This window comes from Tribolium madens, unplaced genomic scaffold, assembly GCF_015345945.1.
Source record: "Tribolium madens isolate multiple individuals breed KSU strain unplaced genomic scaffold, Tmad_KSU_1.1 Scaffold_96;HRSCAF=242;Tcas5.2_LG5, whole genome shotgun sequence".
NCBI classification, from domain to species: domain Eukaryota; kingdom Metazoa; phylum Arthropoda; class Insecta; order Coleoptera; family Tenebrionidae; genus Tribolium; species Tribolium madens.
Genome location: NW_025401068.1, coordinates 9160422 through 9169520, shown reverse-complemented (window position 1 = coordinate 9169520; position 9099 = coordinate 9160422). Strand labels below are relative to the sequence as shown.

The 9099-nt window shown below is 30.8% G+C and overlaps 1 non-coding gene across 1 annotated transcript; it reads left to right on the top strand.

The window, feature by feature from the left end:
• The first annotated feature begins 4002 nt into the window (after positions 1-4002).
• On the top strand, positions 4003-4075 carry Trnar-ucg. The gene has a single exon. It is a non-coding gene; the product is annotated as a tRNA-Arg (tRNA).
• The last annotated feature ends 5024 nt before the right edge of the window (positions 4076-9099 follow it).

Genomic DNA, 9099 nt, shown 5'->3' with positions numbered 1-9099 from the left:
CAGTTTTTTTTCTAAATATGATTAGAGCAGCACGGTGATAATTAGTTCGATTATTTTCCGAATGTAAACTGGGGTTGAGCTGGAAACAATGGTAGAAAAATGTCAGGCGTCTGAACACAGCTTTAATTAACAAAACCTATTATACATCGCGATAATTAAAAAAGTCACCGGCAGACGTAAACAAGAGTATTGTGATCGGTTTATCTTGTCTAGATGGGTATTATATGGGGTGTCACGTGTCTGTCGGGGCGTGATAAGAAAATTCCCCGGAGACTGTTCCTGCTGCATATTAAACCTATTTGGAGGGAATCGATCGCCACCTAGGTGTGGAAGGTTGCATTAACGCGAATCGATGCGAAAGATTTGACGGTGATTGTGTGAATGCGCCTTTACCGGGGTGTATTCTTTTAGGTTGCTATATTACGTATTGCCGGCGTATAAAACTGACAACTAAGTTATTAACTAGAATATATGCAACAATGCAATTCTGTAATGAATACCGTGTATTCACCGTGCACCTGCGATACTCTAAATTGGTAATTAGCGAGTGAAGTCGGTGTGAAATCCGCCGCAGTTCTCACAGTCGAATGGACAATAATATAATCACGATGTGGATGGGGACGACGACGGTGATGCTAAGCATGCGACAGAGTTTTGCCAAATATTTATATAAAAAACGATAATTGTAAATTATAAGTAGAATAAAAAATTATGTATGTGTAAATTGTAAATACATATGTGTTAAATACAAGTAACGCAATTCCGTGTCCTCATTGATCAGTTATCCGAAAAATCCGAAAAGCTTTGTGTTCTTACCTACTCTCTATTTTGCACATACACATATACAGAATTGTCCGGAAAGTCGCGCACCTCCGTGACACTGTCTCATCGGACGGTGCTCTAAAAATGTTTTAAAAAATCTATCTATAAAAATTTTGAGGTTATGGGAGTTTAAATTTTGCACTTTGACTCAATTTATTTCTGTTGGAAAAATAATTTTCCAAATTTTCTAAGTACAGGGCTATTAGAAGAGGAAACAAAAAAGCTAAATAAAATAAATATCAAAATTTTTTGACAGATAGAATTTTTTAAACATTTTGTAGCTGGGGGACTATCCAATTACTCCCTTTCAAGGAGGTGCGCGAGTTTCGGACAGCCTGTATTTCTAACAAAGAAAAAAATATCGGTGTTTTAGTTTTAATGTAGATTTAAATTATACATTTTTCGAGTTTTTTATAGGTAGGTAGTAGTAAAATTATTGCGGTAGGTAGGTTGTCCATAGTACTATAGGAGGTTTGTTTAAACAAATTTTAATACAATTTTTTTTTAATTATAATTTTTTTATGTTCATACAGGGTGCTTCATGTAATTTTACGGCTCCTGTACCTAACAGACGCATTTCCAAAATACCACAGTTATATACGAAAGATCCTTTTCTAATCAGAAAACAAACAACTGAAATGAAAAAAAGTATTAAAGCCGTATCTACTATCACGCGTCTCACAAATTAAAAAATAAAAAAAATTGTTATACAGTATGTCTCCGGATTGAGTTTACAAGAGGAGAAAAAAAATCTTTGATTTTACGCCATAAGTGCAAAGTAAAAACATTTTTTGCTTTACCTGAAACGAGCAAATATGTAATTAAAACTTCTTCATTCTACCTCAGTAGAAAAAAATAGTTATTTATTATACAAGACGATAAAGAAATTGTTTATTTACGAGTGAAAAAGTTAAGTTTACGAGTGACGAAGTCACGAGTGGACTTTCTTTACGAGTAGTACAATTTTTATCGTCGTGTATATTTCGTTTTATAAAAGCACTCTTTAACATTGAGTACAAAATAAAATTCATTTTTTCCTTGATTTTGGACTTGACAAAGTAACATATACAAACATATAAAACCGCCAATCTTGTAGGTTATAGGACTTAAAAAGCAGAGAAAAATTATTCTAAATCCAAAATCAAGAAAAAAAAACTTTTCTTTTTACTGAATCAGAATAATGAATGCTCGTTTCAGATGAAGCAAAAATGTTTTTTTTGCAGTTTTAGCGTAAAATCAAAGATAATTTTTTTTTCTTTCTGTAAACTCAATCCGGGGACATACTGTATATAATTGAGTTAACTTTTCAAATGAAGGCATAAAAAGTTTTGTACTGACCATCTAAAAACCGAAAAAATGGCAAAGTTTACCTACATAAACAATTTTTGTGCAGCAGTTGATATTAATTTATTGCTCTAAAGCCTATAGTATCTTATTATTTTGAGGAAATACATATAAAGAATTCGGGTAAACATAGTAAACATTACGTAACAGGAAATAAAGACTTCAGAAATGGAGAGAGCTAAAATTATGAAATTAAATTTGAAGGACCTGCTTCTACTGTCACCGAATAAGATCAAAAACATGCCTCTGCTTTTAATAATGAGGAGAAGTGAGTTATGAATTATGATGTCCCAACAAAGCAAATTACTCAAGCAAAAATCAATAGATTGGTAAAATTGAGTTATCGGTTTAAAGGAAGAGTCCTTGTCGAATTTCTGGCGGACACTTGTAGTGACATAACGACAATACCATCGATGACAGATTCGTCCACCCATTAAAATCGGTCCATAATACACAATGAAAAACCGTCTCCAAGCACTTACTGTTAAACATATATTAAATTCCATATCGCATTTAATATCAAAGGATCTAAACAAGATATTTCATATATGAGTTTCAGAAAGAGAGAGAATCGTTTGTGATTGTGCGAGAACCGTGGCCAATCCAGGAAGGGAAAATGCTTTCCGCCACAATAATTGTTTTATTCGCTTACAAAGCAACGAGTCTGCGAGCTGTTTTCAACCCCCCTAGCGCGCAAGGACCAACATCCGATCTCCTTTCGCTCAGGTGTTCGTAATGCGGCGACAAAACACTGAAAATGTCAAACTTCATTTTCAACGGCCTCGTTAAATACGGAATTCGGGCGGAAAAAATTCGATAAGGGTAAGAGTGTCGGATTATGACGAGGCATCGCAAGTCGGGGGCGCTCAAAGGACTTCCCGGATAACTAGAAATAATGAGTACCAAGCAAACAGAAAGAAATTTTGTGCATTAAATAACTAAAAGTTTTTCAAAAAAAAGTTGTTTTGGATCTTCTTGATTTTTTTTTATTTAACAAAATTAGGGTGGGTTTATATAAACCGACCGAATTAAATATTTGATTGCAATTGAATCTAATTCGTTACGTGGTTGGTTCAATTTTGATGAATAACCACTCAGATTTCAGAATTTTTGAGTTATTCGCGATTGACTTATTTTTGATTTAATTCACTTTCTTTAAATCCACCCCTAAACTTACAATGAATGAAACGTTTCGGCAGTATGTGTCATTATCAGCTCCAAACCACAAAACATTACATTAAAATATTCACAATTTAAAACAATCCTATCTATTTTAAATTGTAAATCTCACAATTAAACATAAAAGGTAAGGAAAAGATGGGGACAAAGAGTAAGCTGAGATTCCTCAGGTCAAAATAATAAAGCGCCGCCTGTGTTAGGTATACTTATTACAGATTTACAATTGCAATTAAACAATTAAATTACACACAATCGCATTAAAACATTATATTAAATAAAAACATTTACAATTTAAAGCTAAATGTAGAAAACACTTTTTAAAAGTTCTTTAAGTTAAGTAACACAACAGTGGAAATTAATCAAACAAATTCTTAAAGTTTAAACCAGGTGTATTATCAGTTAAGTGTGCTATATCTTTTTTAAATTGGTAAGTTATTGGAATTAAATAATATGTAATTAAAAAAGAATATTTGCGTAAGATTTAATGTATACATTATACATATTTATACATTATATTTTTTTAAATTCTGGTGACTGTTTTTATGAGCCGTTACTAAAAATTATGATAAGGATAAAGGATGGAATTGATGCGAAATTATGTAATAAGTTTACACAAATCCGTTGTTAAAATCCTTATTGGAAATATGAATACATGTAGACCGTGTGGCCTAATGGATAAGGCGTCGGACTTCGGATCCGAAGATTGCAGGTTCGAGTCCTGTCACGGTCGGGTTCTTGTTTTGTCGTTTTTTTTTACCAAAGGATAGAAAAATATAACAATGTGTTTTTTCAATATTTAATTTGTGTCTTATTTTATTATCACAAAAAATTATTTAAATTTTTATGGAATAACGCATATTTTATTATTTAAACTTGTAGCGACCTCTGCCGGATGATAGTACCACTAATCAGAAACTTTGAATTGGAGAGGATTTAGAAACATTTTATTTTTAATGGAATGTTTAAAGTTTTAAGTTATATTGTTGTTGCAGTATTAATAAATTAATTTTAGCAATAAGCAAAAGTTTAATATTTTTATAAGTAAATATTTTTTACAGAAAGCTGCTTTGTTATAGTGTCACCTGGACACTGTAAATGAATTCTGGATTAGATTATATGCTGCCGCTACTCGCTAACAGGCGGCGCCACAAATATTGATTTTGGAATAATATTCTTAAGGAAACAGTTACGGAATTAAAATTTCGGGCAGTATTTTTCTGTCACTTCAAAAAGTTCACTGTAAACTACCTTTTACTGTCATCATGACTGACATTTGACAATTAAACTTGTCTGTCAGTGACGCTATTTTTTAAGTCAAAATGACATAAACATGACAAGAGTAAAAAATGAGGTTATTAATGTAAAGGTTGTTTTAGCGTTTACATTATGAAAATGACAATACTACCCGAAATTTTAATTCCGCAACTGTACGCGGGTGGTGTTTTAAATTTTGAATTTGTTTATTGAATTACTTTCCAAAATAGATATAGATCTTCAAAAGTGCAAGCCTAATACTAATTTGTTGTTAATTTAAGAAGATAATTTTTTATCCTATTTTAAGAAACATTAAAACGGGCGTTTATGATACTCGTTTTAAGAAATAAGTAAAATAAAGAAAAAAAAAACGTAAAACGTGAAAAAAAACTTTGTTAATAGTGGAGATTTTCTGAAGGGGAAAAGTCAAATAATGGTATATTAAAGAACAAGTGTTCCAAACACTTTCATTGTGACACAAATACATTTTTTTAAATTGTTTCAATAATATTTAAAAATTTTGCTGGGGCTCGAAATGTTTTACTCAAATTGCATTAGTTTCGGTGAAATATGTTAACTTAAAACAACTTCTCACTTAAAACCAATAAATAGTACGCACAGTTAGTGATGAGGATGAAAACTATTGTATAAAATGTTGCCAAAAAGTGAACTCACCTTCTTCAAAAAGACATTTTGCGAACGCAACAGTTAAGCGTGAAAGTAAATTTCAGTGCTTCAAGATCACCTAAAGTGCACTGGTCTTTTTCAACATTCTAAAAGTAATTTGACTTGATAACAATAAAATCTGGTTTCGAAAAAAAATTGTAAGAGTAACTTTAAACTGCTCTAACAAATAATTTGCTTGACACTGTGGCAAGCGTATAAGCGCAAAGGCGAGCGTCATCATTATTGATAACAAAGAATTTTATTATTAAGAAAAAAATTTAAGAGGGGTTTGATCTCATTTGCGTTGATACAAGAGTATACCTATTTGGAGGGTAAATATACAGGTTTAGGATAGTTTTTGTTAAAATTATCAAATGCATCCTTGATATAAAGGATCAAACAAGGATTTGGCAATATTCCTGTTTTTAATGTTATCGTCTTAATTTTTGTTCCATTTTGTTTGAAATCAATTTTGTTTCGTTCAGTTAGTTTATTTATATCAACAGTGGAAGTTTTTTTTTGGTAGTTTCTTCTAATTTAATAGCTATTGCGTTTTCTAAAAAATTGTAGGTACATATAAAAATTGTTGCACTTGGTAGTTTCTGCAAGTGATTAAAATTAATGTATAAATCTGATTTCTGTTACACGTGTTATTATCATTTGTATTTACTTTAAAATTTTGTCGTTTTATTAAAAATATGGGTTTTTATTAAAATAATACCACTGTTTGTACATTTTAATTTTTGAATTATTTATGTGTTCTACAAGAATATAAAGATTTTTTTCCAATTAAATAACAAACTGTCGAAAATCCAGATTTATCACCAATTAAAAACGAATTTTACCTGAAAAATTAGCTTTACGTAATTACAAAATCTGTTGACAAATTGTCAGTTAAGACTAATTATCTCATCTAAAAACGTGCTTAATTTCCACCAAACAAAATATTTCAAAATCATAAAGTCCATTACCTGGAAATCACTTTTTGCGTTATTGCGCAAATAATCGAATTTTATTAGTTTCATGGTTTTCCAGGTGTTTTGTGCCAAACGTGGGTGATCCAACCCTTCATGAAATAATTACAGATTCCAATCAACTTACGTTCGAATATCGGAACCCGAATAAATCATACACCCTGAATAATTAATAGAGATGATCGGTTGCAATCACGTTTGTTCCATGAATCAACTGCCTAAGGCCAGTGATAGATATTGGTGTTCCGTGTTCCAGCAAATAGCTCCAGGTGGCCGCCACGAAGCGGACCCAACTTTACATACTATCCCTTTGCGATTCATTACCTTCGTGAAGATATAGCGCTATGAAGCTCTCAACTCGAGATAGTAAAGTTGAAAATGTAATCGAAATTGATGGCTACTTTTGTAATTTTGAAGATAAATTCTCAGTTTCCGCACTTGTTGTCGGTGCATATTTAGCAGGACCGTTATTTGCCAAGTTTCTAAAGCTTTTAAAACCAACAACGTGAAACATCTAAATATTTTTATTAAGTAGATAATTTAAAAAAATCATTGCTTATACAGGTGTGTCAGAACTCGCGCCCCAGAGAAAAAGATAAGATACCAAGATACCAGGAACACAGAAAATATGTTTAAAAATTCTGTCTCTCAAAAAATTTTGATACATATTTATTTTTTTACATTTGACATTTTTTATGTCTATACTGATGATCTTGTATGAGTTTTTTTATAATTATTTAGTAAAGCTACAAACATTTTGCTACTAAAAGCCACAAATAACATTAAACAGAGTTACAATTTAGGATACAGCGTTCTTGTTTCCTCTTCTAATAGCCTGTAGCAAAAAAACTTGAAAAATTATTATTCCAACAGAAATAAATAGAGTCAAATTGCAAAATTTAAACTCTCATAACTTCGAAATTTTTATAGATATTTTTTTTTACATTTTTTCTATATTTCTGGTATCTTACCTCGTATGGCATTTTTCTCTGGGGCGCGAGTTCTGGGTTTAAATAGGCTTTAAAACCTATTTTTAAATTGGTGAAAACCTGTTCATATTTCAAAACAGAATACAAAAATTGAGAAACTAGATTTTCTAATAAGACCTTAAAAATATGTAAAAATGTTCTAATTCATTATAAATAAAATAAATAAATAGAGTCAAAGTCCAAAATTTAAACTCTCATATCTTTGAAATTTTTATAGATGGAATTTTTTAACATTTTTTTACATGTTCCTGGTATCTTACCTTATATCGATTTTATAACGAGATCGGATAAAGCACAATTACCACCGAGGTTTGTTTGCTATTTGATTCACAATCACATTATTTTTAATCTAAAATTTGAATTTTTTTAACATTTTTCCTTGTTCTTGGTATCGTATTTTACATGGCATTTTTCTCTGGGGTCGCGAGTTCTGACGCATCTTGTATAAATTCTATTATTATTATACCTAGTTTGGTTCTTTGCTTGATTTTGTAATGTCCTTATTTGTCAAAGAAAAAATTGTCGATCTATCAATTTAAACACTGGTTTTGTAAGTTTTTAAATTATTTGTGAACCATTTTGTGCCACTTTTGCCTGTAAAACGGTTTTGTGAATCACGCAAAAACTCGAATGTTGTTCCTCAGAGTCAACTTTGACCACACATTTATTTAACTTACGATGACATCCAAAATTACTTTATCTTTACAATATTTTTCCCTAAGTTGGAAAGCAATTACGTGGGTATTAATGTATTTTGAGAAGTTAACAAAATAAAAACTGAAATAACGATGTAGATCCAACCGGGTAAAAATAAAACGATCAAGTTTTAGCAAAAATATTTTGATTATCTACTTATTATAAATTCTCTGTATTTCTTTTTATACTCGTATTTACAGGCAATTACATAAAAAGCTACTCGTAATTTACATTTTTTACACATATTTGTTCAAAAGTACAATCTGATTTTTTTTTTCATTTTTTTTATCAAGGTAAAGGCTATACATTGATTCCTCATATTGTGTTGTAAACTTTGTAAGATGTCTTAAAAATAAGATGGTAATTTCACTGTGTTGAAATTCAAAATTTGCTATAATATTACTTTTATTACGAAGGTTTTATCTTTATTTTCTCTTTTATAACCAACTGGTGACCAGTTCAGTTCTTATTGCTACTTATCAGACTTCTGCACATTGTGAGTAGTATTTTTCTTTTATGAACGTAGATAAAGTTGTTCAGAGGGAGAATTTGCAATTTAAAGTTGTTTGATTCTTTGTTTTAAATTAAGTATTAAGAATTTTTAGTAGAGAATTTAAATAATGTCAATTTTGAAATTTTACTCGTTGTTATTCTCTTTTTGACAGTCTAGTTAGAACTTTTTAGACCGTCTATTGTTTGAACAACTAGTTAAAGTTAGGTACAAAAATGGGGTATCTTGAGCGAATGTTTAAAATTTGATGAAATCTATGATTAAAAAATTATAAGTTTTCTATTATTATTTAGATTCAAATCAAATGGTTTGGAATCTGTGCAACCCAGATCTTGGTATTATTTTGAGACTTTAAAATAAATTGAATTCGAAAAAAGTCGCAAGTGTGCAAAACGTGTTGAGAAAATTCGAATAGTCTCCGTTGCTGAAATCAGTTTCAGGGCTCGATACTGCATCGAGTTTATTGAAACGATCCTTGATGTCATTAGATTCGTCAGTGCACTTGGCATTCGCGTTCAGCTGCTTGTAATTAATCTAATTGTGTCGGTTTGTCCAACGCAAATCGCATGCAAATCCAAAACACTCGCACAATTTTTGTCGATCGACGGACAAAATCAACACAGATATGCCTTTGGCTTATTTGTGCATACAATTATAAATTAAT